Source organism: Entelurus aequoreus, linkage group LG05 (assembly GCF_033978785.1).
Source record: "Entelurus aequoreus isolate RoL-2023_Sb linkage group LG05, RoL_Eaeq_v1.1, whole genome shotgun sequence".
Classification (NCBI taxonomy): domain Eukaryota; kingdom Metazoa; phylum Chordata; class Actinopteri; order Syngnathiformes; family Syngnathidae; genus Entelurus; species Entelurus aequoreus.
In genome coordinates, this window is record NC_084735.1 from 43,265,944 (window position 1) to 43,283,977 (window position 18,034).

General features: G+C 42.0%; 1 protein-coding gene across 1 annotated transcript in view; it reads right to left on the reverse strand.

The window, feature by feature from the left end:
* Positions 1-18,034, reverse strand: part of slc8a4a (solute carrier family 8 member 4a) — a 114,443-nt gene that overhangs the window by 36,817 nt on the left and 59,592 nt on the right. The gene's annotated exons all lie outside the window — the stretch shown is intronic.

The following is an 18,034-nucleotide window of genomic DNA, read 5'->3' on the forward strand; positions in this document are numbered from 1 at the left end:
AGTGGCTAAAAACTAGAATTTTGTCCGAAATTCTCAACAGCAGGTTAAGACTCCAATTTAAAACATTATGTGTTAGTACAGCTATTAGGGGTTTAATGATTGATCGATACATCGATAGATCGATTTATATTCCTAAATTTGAAGTATATCGATCTGTGCTCGGCAGGTTTGCCCTTTCAAAAGACGGGTATCAATATCCATCCAAGATCGTTTTAAAGGGAATTGATCGACTTTATCAATACTAGAAAAAGGAAAATATTGGAAATAACTTTAGCACTTTTAACGTTAAGTAAATTTGACTGTCTGTGGCGTCATCAAAACAAAAATGGCGGATACCTATGGTGGTCGAAAAAAAGTCATAACAAAACTAAACTCCACAAGACAATGGTGTATTATCTGTGATGTGTGTGTGTGTGTGTGTGTGTTTGTGTGTGTGTGTGTGTGTGTGTGTGTGTGTGTGTGTGTGTGTGTGTGTGTGTGTGTGTGTGTGTGTGTGTGTGTGTGTGTGTGTGTGTGTGTGTGTGTGTGTGTGGCCTGTAATAGGTGACGCTGTTATGTTTGACTTGTGCGAGAGCGGCAGAGTTAAAAAGTTAAAGTACCCATGATTGTCACACACACACTATGTGTGGCGAAATTATTCTCTACCCATCACCCTTGATCACCCCCTGGAAGGTGAGGGGAGCAGTGAGCAGCAGCGGTGGCTGCGCCCGCAAATCATTTTTGGTGATTTAACCCCAAATTCCAACCCTTGATGCTGAGTGCCAAGTAGGGAGGTAATGGGTCCCATTTTTATAGAGTTGTGGCGAACAGCAGCTCTTGTATAATTTGTGTGTTGACTCCCTGAGTTTGTTAAAGGGGAATTCCCTTTTTTTTTTTTTTTTTTGCCTATCGTTCATATTCTTTATGAAAGACATGACGACGGATGTATTTTTTTTTTCTTAATGCATTCTAAATGTTAAATAAATGGGATCAAAATTCCGCTTACAATGGAGTCTATGGCAGCCGTTCAATTCTGCCTAAAGAGCTCCTAAAAATAATCCAAACACCTCCATTAGGGTTTTATATACATGATGTAAGTATATATGTACTGTAGTGACAGGCACATTTATAATAACATTTAATATTTACATATTTTGACAATTTTAAGCATACACAGCACATTGATTTAAAAAACGCATCACGATGTTTGCTTTTTTCTTCTTCTCCATCTCTGATTATTACTCACTGCAGACTTTATGAGAGCCAACAAACATAAAAAAAACATCACTTACTGTACAATGTCTGCTGTAATTAGGATACCGACTGCTGGGATGTTCATATATTCCCATTTAGATGAAAAATGTCTCATCATTCTTGCAAAGAAACAGGGTGGGGTGCAGGGGGAAGCACTTTTCGTGTCGTTCTCGCCAATTCCAGGTCCTATATGGCGGTCAAAGAGTCCCAATTTGTCGGACTATATTCTCAGCTATCTACTTTCCAGGGGAGAGTGACTAATACGTTGTTAATATTCAAGTCATGAAATGTAAATGGAGTATTGTTGGCAGTTTTTGAAAGGTTAATTATGGGATTTTATGGGCGGAATAGTAGAGCTCCCATTGGTTCCGCTGTTAGCAGACTTTTATTTATGTTTATTTTATATACTTTTTTTTTTTTTTTTTAAATCCATTAGTCATCATGTCTTTCATAATGAATATGAACGATAGGCAAAATTCCAGAAAAAGTGCAATTAACCTTTAAGAAAGTTTCTTAGAGTGTATCTCCGACTGTTTCTCCTCCTCCACAATATCATAACTTGCAAAAGCCACGAGAAATACAAAGGACACAACATCAATCAATCAATCATTCAATCAATGTTTATTTATATAGCCCTAAATCACAAGTGTCTCAAAGGGCTGTACAAGCCACAACGACATCCTCGGTACAGAGCCCACATACGGGCAAGGAAAAACTCACCCCAGTGGGACGTCGGTGAATGACTATGAGAAACCTTGGAGAGGACCGCATATGTGGGTAACCCCCCCCCCCTCTAGGGGAGACCGAAAGCAACGGATGTCGAGTGGGTCTGACATAACATTGTGAAAGTCCAGTCCACAGTGGATCCAACACATCAGCGGGAGTCCAGTCCACAGCGGGGCCAACAGGAAACCATCCCGAGCGGAGACGGGTCAGCAGCGCAGAGATGTCCCCAACCGATGCACAGGCTAGTGGTCCACCCGGGGTCCCGGCTCTGGACAGCCAGCACTTCATCCATGGCCACCGGACCTATGCAACTCCCCCTCGCAAGGGACAGGAGAGAAGAGGAGAGAAGAAAAGAAACGGCAGATCAACTGGTCTAAAAAAGGGGGGGTCTATTTAAAGGCTAGATTATACAAATGAGTTTTAAGATGGGACTTAAATGCTTCTACTGAGGTAGCATCTCTAACTGTTACCGGGAGGGCATTCCAGAGTACTGGAGCCCGAATAGAAAACGCTCTATAGCCCGCAGACTTTTTTTTGGCTCTGGGAATCACTAATAAGCCGGAGTTCTTTGAACGCAGATTTCTTGTCGGGACATATGGTACAATACAATCGGCGATGGACAACACAATGTACAACACAATGATGAAGCCACAACACAACTTTAAGCCACAAAAGACACGGCAATGGAAGTGACAGCATTGCAAGGTACGGCGACGCACCGACTTGGGGAATGCAAAGAGAAGTCATTTCATCAGAAATAAATGAAAAGAAGAGATGGATGAAGGAGGCTATGGAAATTAGTAATTGAGGAGCCAACACCTTCAACAGAAATGAGAAGGCATACATACCTCCGCACAGCTGGGACGATGTTCGTCATCAGCGACGCCAGAGTGGAGAAGAGATACTGTATAGCCAGGTTGGGGAACTTTATTGAGCAGGTAAATCTACTGTTAAAGGGTTGGCTACTGTACCTTTATTGAAAGCGCTTTAATGTTGAAAATGTGAGCAGAAAATGTTTCCTCTTGTTAATTCTACCTAAAGTGTTGGTTACACTTTATTCGAATAAATGTGAATGCATTGGCCGATAACAGGGATATAGGAAACTTCACCTGCAGTGTCCAGTATCCAGTGTTTATTTTACAGTGATACTGCTTTATTTTTGCTAAAACGTTACTGAACAATTTCAATTTACTGAAGTGTATCAGATCGTATCGTTCTAATAAAATGAGATCTTCCTTGAATCGTATCAGAAACTGCAAATAGGAAATCGAATCTAATCGTTAAAACAAATCGTTACACCCCTGTACCCCCCTTACCATGAATTGATTAACATGGACCCCGACTTAAACAAGTTGAAAAACTTATTCGGGTGTTACCATTTAGTGGTAAATTGTACGGAATATGTACTGTACTGTGCAATCTACTAATAACATTTTCAATCAATCAATCCCTAACAATTATGAAACAAAAATATATTTTATGTGCCATTTTATAAAAGATGAAGATTGCTTTTAAAAGATTACTGCGTCTCTAATATGATTAATTCTTTATAGCATTACTGTTTAGCATGTACTGTAATTATGTATGCATAAGGTAAAGAATACCAGCCCTCATTATAAGATGCTAGATGGGCGCAAGTTTAAGTAATTATCTACTTAATTGGCCATGACATATGAAGTTTTCATGGACATTGTCCAAAACAGTGAGGAATAAACACTAATAGCAAACAAACATCGCTGTAGCGCTTTTTATTTAATTCAATTTTTTGTGTATGTTCTGGAGGGAGTGCCCACAGTGGCACCCGCTTCTCTTTGAGAACAGCGATAACTGCTTTCATGTTAGAGTGACCAAAAGTATCTAATACAACCAAAAAAAGCCCAGACCTTCCGGTGTCCAGCCACCACATCTATTTCCACTAAAGGAACACCAAGCCGTTCCCAGCTGAACGACATTATCTGTCCAATATGTGCCAGGCCGTGGCCTTTTTCCAGCTGGAAACATCTCACCAGGGAGGCGTCCAAGAGGCATCCGGACTAGACGCTCGAACCATCTCAACTGTCTTTTATAGATACGAAGGACTCTGAACTCCTCCTGGACGACCAAGCTAATCGCCCTGCCTTATAAATTGAGTCCAGCCCCCACACAAAAGAGACTCATTTTGGTCGCTTGTACCTGCAATCTTATGATTTCTGTCACTACTCAAAGCTCATGACCATAGGTGAGTGTTTGAACGTATATCGACCATTAAATTGAGAGCTTTGCTCCCATTTTCCCTTGCGAACCAGATCTTGAGATACTTAAGCTTCTTCATCTCGGATAAGACTTTGCTCCCTACCCAAAAGAAGCAATACACCATTTTCCGGCTGAAAAGTATGACATCAGATTTACAGTGCATCCGGAAAGTTTTTACAGCGCTTTGCTTTTCCCAGATTTGGTTATGTTGCAGCCTTCCAAAATGGAATGCATTAATTTTGCCTTAAAATTATACACACAATACCACATAATAATGTGAACTTTTTTTTTTAAAGGATTTTTTGTAAATTTATTGAAAAAATAAACTAAGAAATCACATGCACATAAGTATTCACAGCTTTTGCCATGAAGCTCAAAAGTGAGCTCAGGGGCATCCTGTTTCAACTGTTCCTACAGCTTCACCTGTCTATATGTAAGGTCCCGCATTTGAAAGTGCATGGCATAGCACAAACCAATCATGAAGTCAAAGGAATTGTCTAAGATACAAATCTGGGGAATGGTACAAAAAAATATCTGCTTCCGTGAAGTGGAAAGGAAGACGTTTGAAACCACCAGGGCTGTTCCTAGAGCTGGCCGGGCGTCTAAACTGAGCGATTGGGGGGGAAGGGCCCAAGTCAGGAAGGTGACCAAAAACCTGATGGTCAATATGTCAGAGCTACAACATTCCTGTGTGGAGAGAGGATAATCTTACAGAAGGATAACCATCCCTGCAGCAATCCACTTAATAGGCCTGTATGGTAGAGTGGGCAGACAGAAGCCATTCCTTCATAAAAGTTTGCCAAAATGCACCTGGAAAACTCTCAGACCATGAGAAACAAAAGTCTCTGGTTTGATGAGACAAAGATTGAACTCTTTGGCGTAAATACCAGGCATAATTTTCAACTGTGGTTGTTTTTAAAGGGCTTTATAAATAAAGTTGGTATGGTATGGTATGGTATGGTATGGTATGGTATGGAGAAAACCAGGGACCGCTCATCACCAGGCCAATACCATCCCTACAGTGAAGCATGGTGGTGGCAGCATCATGCTGTGGGTATGTTTTTCCGTGGCAGGAACTGGGAGACAAGTCAGAATAGAGGGAACGATGAATGCAGCAATGTACAGAGACATCCTGGATGAAAACCTGCTCCAGAGGGCTCTTGAACTCAGACCCGGGCGACAGTTAATCTTAAAGGGGAACTGCACTTTTTTTTAGATTTTTGCCTATTGTTCACAATCATTATGAAAGACATGACAACGAATGTATTTTTTAATGCATTCTAAATATTAAATACATGCGATCAAAAATCTGCTTACAATGGAGCCTACGGGAGCTGCTCTATTCTGCCAATAAAGCCCTTAAAAACATCCAAACAAATAATGACGTTTAATATTTATGTATTTTGCTAATTTTAAGCATACACGGCAAAAACATTTCAGAAACGCATCTCGATGTTTGATTTTTGTTATTAACAACATCACTGCAGACTTTATGAGAGCCAACAAACATACCAAAACATCACTTACTGTACAACGTCTGCTGTCATTAGGATGCCGACTGCTAGGATGTTCATATTACCCAATTTAGATGATCCTCGCGAAGTAAAAGGGAGTGGAACCATGCGTCTTTTTTTGTCGCTCTCTCCATCTCCGGGTCTAATTTGGCTGTCAAAAGGAACCATTTTGTCGGAATACATCCTCAGCCATCAAGATGAGAAGCATGATCTATGATCTACAATAAACTTCCAAGGAGCAGGGAAGCTAGGAAACAGCTGACCACTCGATGATGTAAACATGACACACAAGCTCATGATCACGACGCCGCTAGAAATAGTTTGTCTGTGCTAGCGCTTATAATAACAATATAACTAAAACTTGGTTAATATTCAAGTCAGGAAATGTAAACTGAGTTTTGTTGGCAGTTTTTGAATGGTTATTTATTGGGGTTTGAAAGGTTTTATCTATTATCCCATTGGCTCCGCTGTAAGCAGACTTATATGTACGTTTATTTAATAATTAGAATGCATTAAAAAATACATCTGTTGTCATGTCTTTCATAATGATTGTGAACGATAGGCAAAATTCCAAAAAAAAGTTCAGTACCCCTTTAATCACACAGCCAAGACATCAAAGTAAGTGGCTTCAGGACAACTCTGTAAATGTCCTTGAGGAGCCCAGCCAGAGCTCAGACTTGAATCTTATTGAACATCCCTGAAGAGATCTAAAAATGGCTGTGCACCAACTCTTTCCATTCAACCTGATGGGTCTTGAGAGATGCTGCAAAGAGAAATTTGGAACGACTAATGGGTGAAACTGCCCAAAGATAAGTGTGTCATGCTTGTGGCATTGTATTCAAAAAGACTTGAGGCTGTAATTGCTGCCAAAGGTGCATCAACAAACTATTGAGCAAAGGCTGTGAATACTTATTGTACGTACATGTGATTTTACGATTTTATTTTTAATACATTTCAAAAAGCCCTAAACAATTTTTTCACATTGTCATTATGGAGTATTGTGTGTAGAAATTTGAGGGCAAAAATTAATGTATTCCATTCTGGAATAAGGCTGTAACATAACAAAACGTTGAAGCCCTGTGAATACTTTCCGAAAGCACAAACTGGACTTTTTCAACACCATGGCTGTGCCTAGAAATTGTGTCAATAAAAATTATAATCAGAACCGGTGACAAAAGACAGTAATTTCAGAAGCCAATGCTTACAGTGAACAGGCTCGACTTACTGCTGGCAGTGGGAACCAGGCTCCTGCTCCAGCTGTACAAGGACCGGATAGCACCTAGGAGCATGCCATAAATTTCGTACTCTCGGAGCACCGTGATGGACACGGTCAACTGCCTTTTAAAAATCCACAAAACACAAGTGAACTGGAGGGGAAAACTTCCATGCACACTCCAGTACCCTTGCAAAAGTGTGGAGCTGGTTGAGTGTTCCACGGCCAGGAGAAAAAATGTATTACACGTCCTGTAGCTGAGTTTGTTGAAGAGTGCGATCCCCTTTAGTTGGAACACAGTCTCCGTTCACCCTTCTTAAAAAGGAGGACTGCCACCCCAGTTTGCCAACTCTGAGGTACTGTTCCCGACTTCTAACCAATGTTGAAAAGATGTACCGACCAAGGCAGTCAAACAAAATCCAGGGCCTTAATGGATTTAGGGCAAAACTCATACACCACTAAAGCTTTTCCACTGAACAGTTTTTTAAAGTGTACTGCACTTTTTTGGGGTAATTTTGCCTATCCTTCACAATCATTATGGTAGACAAGAAGACAAAAGTTGTCTTGGTTTTTTTGCATTCTAACATGTAAAAATCAAATCTTTCTTTTTGGCTAGCAATGCAGCTAATGGGAGCAATCAATTCTATCACTACTTCATTTACGTACTGTAACCTGTATAGTAACCAAAACTGTAGCGATATTGTTATTGTAAGAGCGAACACTGAGGAACTTTCTTTCTATCGTAGTAACACATTAGTGTGCTTCGGTATTAGCCGTAAAAGCTAACTAATAAGCTCGCTTCTACGACTACGCGAAATGTGTTTGAGTTTGGAATGCACAACACAATACGATAGGACACCAATTTTTATTGACTGAAAAACATGAACAATCATATTACAGTATCTGTAAAATACATGCCCACATTTCATGTTTTGTTTGTACACAACTAGCCAGACAGCATATGCTGTCTGTCATGATACACGCATGATCAATATAAAATGTGACTCATTCGATAGACAGTTGTCTGTTTGGTGCAGCTGGCCAGGGATGTTTTTTCCGGTTAATTATAGGCATACTTGCCAACCTTGAGACCTCCAAATTCAGGAGATTTTGGGGGACTAAGGGGGGAGGAGTATATTTATAGCTAGAATTCACTGAAATTCAAATATTTCTTATATATATATATATATATATATATATATATATATATACACACACAGTATATATAAATGAAATAAATATTTGACTTACAGTGAATTATATATATATATATATATATATATATATATATATATATGTATTTTTTTTTTAAAATTTTATATATATATATATATATATACATATAAATAAAATAAATACTTGAATTTCAGTGTTCAATTATTTACACATATACACACATAACACTCCTCTACTCATTGTTGTATTTGAAAGTGCAATGCTTTGCAGCCAGTAGCACAGCCTTTGAAGAAGCGTAGGTATGGGCAGTGTAATATTCTTGGTTGGAGTCAATAACCAGGCGAGGTGACGAAGTTACGTCTCTTTACTTCATACTTAAGAACTGACTCCCATACTTGCCGTGAGGGTGCACAATACAACGTAAACCGTTGGCCAACCAAAAAGTAACCACAGAACACTATACGGTATAGTGTTCTGTGGTTACTTTTTGGTCGGCCAAGCGGACGTGACGACAGGCTGTCCTCACTCAGGTCCGCATGGACCTGGAGGGGGCGTGCCTTAAGTCCGACTGGAAATCGGGAGAAATTCGGGAGAATGGTTGTCCCGGGAGATTTTTTGGAGAGGCACTGAAATTCGGGAGTCTCCCGGAAAATTCGGGAGGGTTGGCAAGTATGATTATAGGTAAGCACTCCATTTATGTCGAAATAGCTTGGCTTTAAATTCCACATTTTGCAGCTTCGATTCACATTCACCTCACGCTGTCAGCTTCTGTCTGCTCCAATGTCTCATTCTTTTAGAAGCAGTAGTTTATCCTCCATAAATTCAGATTCTAAAAGACAAAGTTGTGAATCCACATTTGTCCAAAAGTAGTCATCTTCATTGTTTGCAACCAAGTCTGCAATGATTAGAACACACTTGCGTTTGTTCCCAGAAGTAGTAACACACATTTGTTGCCGAAGTGCCCTGCCATGGAAACTTAAATCAAATCCTTTGAAGGCTACTAGGATGACTACCATCAGCCGAATTTTGCAAGGTTTTTTTTTTAATCATCTTTAAAATCCTAGTTTTAAAAAAAGACGTGTGTTCTTATCTCTCATAATGATTGTGAACCATAGGCAAAATAAAACAAATAAAAAAGTGCATTTCTCCTTTAACTAACTAACTTTAACTCGTCAGCGATCCTGTTCTGTCTCCCTGTAATGTTTGTCTGATCTTGAATGGGATTGTGCTGAAAATTTAAATTTTCCTCAGGGATTAATAAAGTATTTCTGATTCTGATTATGATAACTAATTTAGCAACCTCAGCCATGGCGAGGGTCAAGCCAGTGTTCGTATCCTCAGCCTCTGCTTCCTCTACGGAAGGTGTGTTAGTAAAGTTGAGAAGGCCACGAAGTATTCCTTCTACTGCCGGATTATATCCTCAGTTGAAGTCAGTGTTGGGGGCACTATTTTTCCTTTTTGAGTTGTTGGATGGTTTGACAGAAACTCTTAGAAGCCAACCAAAAATTGTGCTTCATGGCAACTTTGATTTCCTACCACACCTTACTTCTCATCCTCTCTCACAAGTTCAGGGTCTTTCCCCACCAGGAAAGTGACATCCGACAGGTAGGCCAGGCACCCGTTCTCAACCACCACTCAACTCACAATGCAACGGGCCCTTATGTTTACTCTGCAGTTATGGGTCTACGGCAGGACTATCAATTGGTGGCCCGATGGCCAAAGCCGGCCCGGGAACTTAGAAAAAAAACAAAATTTTTGCAACAAATTCCTCAAAACACTAGAGTGCTGTTATATAGACAATCTTTAACTAGCTTTGAGGCAGAAGCAGCCTAAAAACAGCAAAGCGCTCCTTTGTATAGACAGGCCCATTTACCCCCGGATGTAATAATGCTGACAAATAAATAGAAAAAAAATAAAATGTCCACTGTGGAGCATGATGGTTCTCAAGAATATACAAAATAGGAATAATAGTAAAGATGAAGTCCACTCCCCAGTTCTTGGCTTTCTGGAAATGTGGACCCCAAAATAATAGTAATAATAATTAATTACCGTATTTTTCGGAGTATAAGTCGCTCCGGAGTATAAGTCGCACCTGCCGAAAATGCATAATAAAGAAGGAAAAAACATATATAAGTCGCACTGGAGTATAAGTCGCATTTTTTGGGGAAATGTATTTGATAAAACCCAACACCAAGAATAGACATTTGAAAGGCAATTTAAAATAAATCAAGAATAGTGAACAACAGGCTGAACAAGTGTAAGTTATACAAATGTATGACGCATAAATAACCAACTGAGAACGTGCCTGGTATGTTAACGTAACATATTATGGTAAGAGTCATTCAAATAACTATAACATATAGAACATGCTATACGTTTACCAAACAATCTGTCACTCCTAATCGCTAAATCCCATGAAATCTTATACGTCTAGTCTCTTACGTGAATTAGCTAAATAATATTATTTGATAGTTTACGGTAACGTGTTAATATTTTCACACATAAGTCGCTCCTGAGTATAAGTCGCACCCCTGGCCAAACTATGAAAAAAACTGCGACTTATAGTCCGAAAAATACGGTATTTGTAATAATGCATTTTTATGTGTGGTGGTCCAAATTTATGTATGGTAAACGCTGGCATGTTTATTATTGAAGTTTTTAATTTATTTTTTTATCGAAGGGTACTGCACCATTATGTGAGGAAAAATACTAAAAACTATTTCCATGCAACATTTAGACTCACCATAAAAACAATAATCTCACAACAGTGTGTAGCTAAAAATGGCTTTGTTATCTTCTCATATTTTGCTTTTTTTATCTTCTGCATTGAATATTATTAGTAAGACTTAATGAACCGTCAAGGGAGTTTTTTTTCCCCCTTAGCATCCAAAAGGAACCAAAAAAAATAGCCCACACAAAATTAGTAACTATTATATTTCTCTCTGTGGAAATTAAGAACTGATTTTCAAGGTCTCAACACAGAAATATTTTTTTTCCACAGCTTTCTAAATCCTCATGTCTCAAAACCCTGCAAAGCTACACTGTCAAAGTGTGACCGACATATTTTGCTCAAGCCAGCTTCTTCTCCTGCTCTGTCACACTGAGTCGTTCTCCCGCTTCTTCTCCGTCTCCCTAATGATATGTGGGTGGCTGTCTATTTCTGTCTGCACATATACACCCAGGATTCTGCAACATGCAGGAAGTGTCTTTTGCTCGCAGAAGAAAAGCAGCTTTATTTCAAACAAGGCCGACGAGTCACCGGGGGAAAGTCATGCCAATGCGATTAAAGAGCCCAGGGGCAGAAAAACAAGGTCTCAAGTGCATTATGTTCAGGAAGGAGGTGAATTTATATTCTCTAGGCTTAATGTGAAGACGTTAGACGGCGTGTGCCTTGTTTATACAGACAACATCTTTGAAATTATGTTTATTCATCTGCACACAGCAAGATGAACATGATGTTACTGTTGACTATCATTTCCATTTCAAAGATTCTCACATGGATGAAAGTCCGTCGAATATTAAGGATATTTTGTTACTTTGAATGGCTGGATACATTTGAATAGTAATAAGATGATGAATGATGAAGCACAAAAATAATTAGATGTATTTAAAAACTTGAATTACTGGTAAATGTTGTGGTAAAGGTGCCATGATATCGTATATAATACACATTAAGAAAAAATATTTTAAAAGTGGGGGACTTCAAGTACCTTGGGGTTTCTTTTACGAGTGAGGGAAGAGTGGATCGTGAGATCGACAGGCAGATTGGTGCGACGTCTGCAGTAATGCGGACTCTGCATCGGTCCGTCGTGGTGAAAAAGGAGCTGAGCCGGAAGGCAAATCTCTCAATTTACCGGTCGATCTTTGTCCCTATCCTCACCTATGGTCAAGAGCTTTGGGTTATGACCGAAAGGACAAGATCACGGGTACAAGCGGCCAAAATTAGTTTGTGGCGGGGCTCTCCCTTAGAGATAGGGTGAGAAGCTCTTTCATTTGGGAGGAGCTCAAAGTAAAGCCGCTGCTCCTCCACATCAAGAGGAGCCAAATGAGGTGGTTCGGGCATCTGGTCAGAATGCCCCCCAAACGTCTCCCTGGGTAGGTGTTTAGGGCACGTCCAACTGGTAGGAGACCACGAGGAAGACCCAGGGAAAAGCGGAGAGACTATATCTCCCAGCTGGCCTGTGAAAGCCTCGGAATCCCGGGAAGAGCTGGACGAAGGAGCTGGAGAGAGAGAAGGCTTCTTTGCTTAGGCTGCTGCCCCCGCTACCCGACTTCAGATAAGCGGAAGAAGATGGATGGATGGATTCATGTATTTAAAACTAAAGTAACTTGTTGGTATTGCAGCAACAAACGTTTTCATCATCGGTGCACATCAAGTTTAAAAATACCATCTGAAAGCAAAACACGTACTCGAGGATGGCGCCGACAGTGTTGCCAATCCTCTTTGGCAAATTTTTTTGTAAACAGCTACTAGCGACAAATCTAGTGACTCTTCCCGGTGATATTGGAGACTTTTTTTTGTGTCTTGGAGACTCTGAGGTGAAAGCAAGCAGCAGTCACCGTCCTCAACGAGCAGTGATGGGTGCTGCTGGTCGGTCGGCTGGTCCTTCTTCTCTGCTCACGTCGATACCTACATGCTAGCTGCTGGCTACATCCACAACAAGCAGAAAAGAACGCTACGCTGGCAAAGTTTACTGATTCAATGTTATCAACCAAAGTACCAGAGTTAAGTTAAACATATGCCTTTGCTAAATAGAGAGCCACCGCAAATAAACCACCTAAGGTCTGTGACAACCAAATCCTGCAAGAAGATGTTATTCATATCAACAAAGCTGATTTGTAGTGCAAAACCTTGGAGAGGCACAATTCCAGCAAGGACAAACCAACTGTAATACACAAACAAGTGCATCAAGTTGCAACTACAGACTGAATGTGAATTTATTTTGCTTCCTGGACAACGTTGGACATACGTGAGTAATCACAACGAACTGGGGTTGTAATGTATCAAAAAAGAGATCAGCATTGTTATCTGCAAAAGGTAAACACACTTGTTTGTTTCAACAACTGTTTAAACTAAAGAAGAGTAAATGGTGTTTATTGTAGAAATCAGTGACACACACACACGGCTGTCCACTTCAGTGGTGTAGACTTTTTGCTGAACCAACTGCGCATGCCCCGAACATACATACACAACTACGGATGCCCATAAGGGACATCCACTACATCTCCCCTTCTCCAATGTACAACAAGGAATGAACAATCATTGCAATGTATTTATAAATAAGCATCACCATTTATAATGAATCAGCCTAACACCCTATAAAGGCATTATGTATGAGAATTGCATAACAAATTTCTTACCATCCTCTTTTCTCCCTGAGAAAGAAAAAAACAACAACAACAACAACACAAAACAACAACAGTGTTGCCAACTTACAGTCAAACAGTAATTGCCTTTTTTTTTCCATTACACAAGATGTGTTTCGTTATGTCCTGTCCTTTCACGAGACATAGTCTTTAAGCCACCCCGGTGGCTTTACCTGTTGTCTTGGAGCATCTCTTGCTTTCGGTGTCTGGGTTACCTGCTCTCTGATTGGTGTACCTGGTGTTTCTTCCCACTCTGTTCTGTGTTCCTTTTGTGGGGTTGGTGGCTCTTGTGGGGCCAACTGTGGCTGGAGCTGTGGCTCAGGGAGAGCCTGAAGGTGAGCCCTGTTTCTCCTCACCTCCTCTGCTCCAGTGTCGACCACATAGGAGCGTGGCGTGTCGGCCTTCCTGATCACTGTAGCTGTTTGTTTTGAGGGAGATATCCATACTGACTGTCCAGGCCTCAGCTCGGGCTTTTGTGTGGCCCGGTGTCTGCTGTCAAAGTTCTGAGCCTGTGTGCATTTCAGCTGATAGTCCTTTTTCTCGAAGGCCTTTGTTCTAGGCCGCTGTGGTTTGAGGTTGGATGGCGCTTGTGGCAGCGGCGAGCGGAGACGCCTTCCCTTAAGGAGCTCGCTTGGTGACAGTCCATGGTGCAATGGTGTGACTCTATATGCTAACATTGCCCTGTATGGGTCCTCCTCATTCTTAAGTAACAACAATTTTACCGTCTTGACAGCCCTCTCCGCCTCTCCGTTACTCTGGCTGAAGTAAGGGCTACTAGTCACGTGCGAAAAGTCATAATCTCTGGCGAAGGCTGTGAACTCTGCTGATGAGAACTGTGGACCATTGTCACTCCGTAGCTCCTCTGGGACTCCGTGCCTGCAGAACATGGCTTTAAGTGTATTGATAATCCCCTTAGATGTGGTAATTGGGGTTTTCTCAATGTCAATGTATCTCGAATAATAGTCCAACAGGTATGAGCTGCCTTTCAGGTAAAACATATCCACCCCCACCTTTTGCCAGGGGCGCTGGGGCAGTGCTGATGGGATCATGGGCTCAGGATGCTGTGATTGGCTTTTAATACATGTTACACACTGTGCCACCATTTTAGTGATTTGACTCGTTATGCCCACCCACCACACTGACTGCTCTGCTCTTGCTTTGCATTTAGATATACCCATATGACCTTCATGCAGACGGGCCAGCATTTCTGCCTGCATAGTCTCAGGAATCACAATCCTCTGACCTTTCATTAAAAGTCCTCCTGCACAGTATAGTTCGCCCTGGTACGTCCAGTAGGGCTTTAGCTGCTCTGGCAGCTCTTCCTGTCTGGGCCACCCCCTTTTGCATAGCTCTCTAAGCCGTCCGCATATGGAGTCCTGCTTGTGCATCTCTAATCTGTTGTAGTTTTGCCTTAGATGCAGGTAGGCACTGTTGCACTGATTCCACAAACACCTTCACCACCCCTTCTAGATCCCTTTCATCTTCTGTGAGTGTGCGCACGATGGGTGCGCGTGATAACGCATCTGCCGTTATCAATGCTTTCCCTGGGACATGTACTATTTGATATGAGTACCTGAGGAGCCTGAGGCGAAAGCGCTGGATTCTCGGAGGTAGGTCATTCCAGTGCCTTTGTTCCTAACAGAGCTAACAGTGGCTTGTGGTCTGTTTCTAGGGTGAACTGCAGGCCTATTAGGTATGAGCTGAGCCTTCTCATGCCCATGTAACTGCAAGCGTCTCCTTTTCTACCTGTGCAAATCTCTCTTCAGCATCAGAGAGACTGCGTGATATGTATGCTATTGGTCGCCACTCTTTGTTCTCTTGCATATGAGTGAGAACTGCCCCGAGCCCAAAAGAAGAAGCGACTGCGGACACTCTTGTTTTGGCACCTGGCCTGTACTGTGCCAGCACCCTGTCTGAGGCCAGCTCCCTTTTCACTTTTTCAAATGCAGCCTGTTGCACTTCTCCCCATACCCACTCACTGTCTTTTGCTAACAAGTCTCGTAACGGTTTGGTTATGTCTGTGAAAAAAGGCAAAAATTTACCCACGTATGTTGATATGCCTAGAAACCTTCTCACATCTGCTACATTTTGTTGAGTAGACATGTCTGTGATTGCTCTGACTTTTTCAGGGTCCGGTGCTATGCCCTCGCCACTGATTTTGTGTCCCACAAACACTAACTCTGGCTGTGCGAATGCACATTTTTCATTTAGGGTGAGCCTAGCATCCTGAAGTCTGGAGAGCACCGCTGTCAGCCTCTCATCATGCTGTTCCCGGTCCACCCCACACACCAATATGTCGTCAGCATGACAAACAACCCCTGTCAGTCCTTCTAAGAGCTGCGACATGCAGCGTTGAAAGTGTTCTGGCCCTGAGCTAATTCCAAATGATAGGACATTGAAACAAAAGCGGCCACAGAGGGTTACAAATGTTGTAAGTTCTCTGCTTTCTTCTGCCAAGGGAATCTGCCAAAAACCAGACCGGGCATCCAGCTTGGTGAATACCTTTGCTCCGTCTAACTGTGCCAGTGACTGCTCTACTGATGGCAATATGTGCCTCTCCCTACATACTGCCTCATTAAGTCTGGTCAGATCCACACAGATTCTGATTTTCCCATTAGGTTTAACTACGGGCACCATGCCTGCACACCACGCTGTTGGCCTTTCTACCCTCGAAATGACCCCCATCTTTTCCATCCTCTCTAACTCCTTCTTTACTTTCTCTGTCAGAGGAATCGGCACCCTGCGTGGTGTCGTGAGTGCATAGGGCCTCGCATACTCCTTCAATCGAATGCTGTAGTCCCCATCGAGCCTACCTAGACCAGCAAACACTGTGGGAAACCTGTTTTTAAATGTTTCCCCTGGATCCTCTACTTCATCTACTCGCTCCACCAGCCGCAGGGCCTCTACAGCTGGAAGGCCTAGTAGGGGTCTGACCAATAAGTCCACCACGAACACGGGCTGGGTGACTGTTCCATTTTTACTCTTAAGCTGACATTTTACCTGCCCCGCAATTTGTAGTAAAATGTTATTGGGGCCATATAGTCTCTTAATTGTTTGCATCAAGGGGCCATCTCTGCTGTATTTATACAGATTGGTGGGGATCGCGGTGACCGCTGCACCTGTGTCAATTTTGAAGGAGATTACCTCTCCATTAAGTTCAATGTCAGTGTACCAGCCTGAGTTTTGCCCTCTTAGCTCACCCATAAAGAGTGAATCCTGTTGCAGTTCGTCCTGTACTTCATGCACAGGCTGCATAGAACGACACACAGCGGCAAAATGTCCTCGTTTGCGGCACTTCCTGCATTCCGCATTGTTAGCTGGGCACTCCTTCCAGTTATGGGGGCCCCTTCCACATTTCTGACATCTCTCTGAACTACTTACAGTCTCTGTTTGTCTTGATCTCGCCTGGCCGTGTTGTTTGTGTCCCTGCATTTCCTGTCTTCTAAATGGACGTGAGATAGCATCAACCTCTCTCCTCTCCTCTGCCTGTGGAGACTCACCCCGCATCACAGTCTGTTGCTGTTTAACCACCTCCGACTGTTTAACCTGGCTTATAGCTTTTTGTAAAGTTAAATCAGCATCAATTTGTAACTTTTCTGACAGAGCGATATTCCTTATCCCTACTACTATGCGGTCACGTATTAACTCCTCCCGAAGCACTCCAAAGTTACAGTGTTCAGCCAGTTTATGTATTGCTGTTATAAAGCTATCTGCCGACTCACCAGGCTCCTGTTTCCGTACATTAAACTGCGCGCGCTCGAATATGACATTGTGTCTCCCAACAAAATAATCACTGAAACTTTTTATCACCGCAGCATAGTTCTGTTTTTGATCCGATGTCAATGGAGAAGCATCCAAAATGTCCTCCGCATCCTCTCCCATGAAGTACATCATCAGCGTGTTGACCTGGAAAGCGTCCCCTTTCTTGTCCAGTCCTGACGTCACTCGATACCTCTCGAATCTTTTGCTCCATCTCGGCCATTTCTTCCCGTCTCCGCAGTCGAACTTTTCTGGCGGGCTAACTTGAAAGTTGTCTCCATGAGCGGGAAGCGCCGGTGCATTGCCTTCACTCATTGTGATAGCTAACTTGGGAACGAACTAATTAACTCGTACTAATAAAACAAAAACACTACCTTTCGCCGTCGGCATAAGTCTTTATATGTCCTCTCTGACACATTTAATAACTTGGCGCGGTTGTTAAGACACTTCTGACACCATGTAGAAATCAGTGACACACACATACGGCTGTCCACTTCAGTGGTGTAGACTTTTTACTGAACCAACTGCGCATGCCCCGAACATACATACACAACTACGGATGCCCATAAGGGACATCCACTACATTTATGTGTGTGTTTACTACATTATCGGTTAGTAATTGTACCTTGTTTGCAAGGTTATTGCAAAGACTTTCAAAATGTGCACTTAATTCTTACTATACTTACTGTCACCAAGTTTTGAGCAAATCAATGACTTGCAGTTCAGTAAAACATTTAAAAAACGTTCCTGTGTGACATGCTGACTACCAAATTGCATGTGTACCCAAAAATTGGGTTATTTTCTTCAGCAAATG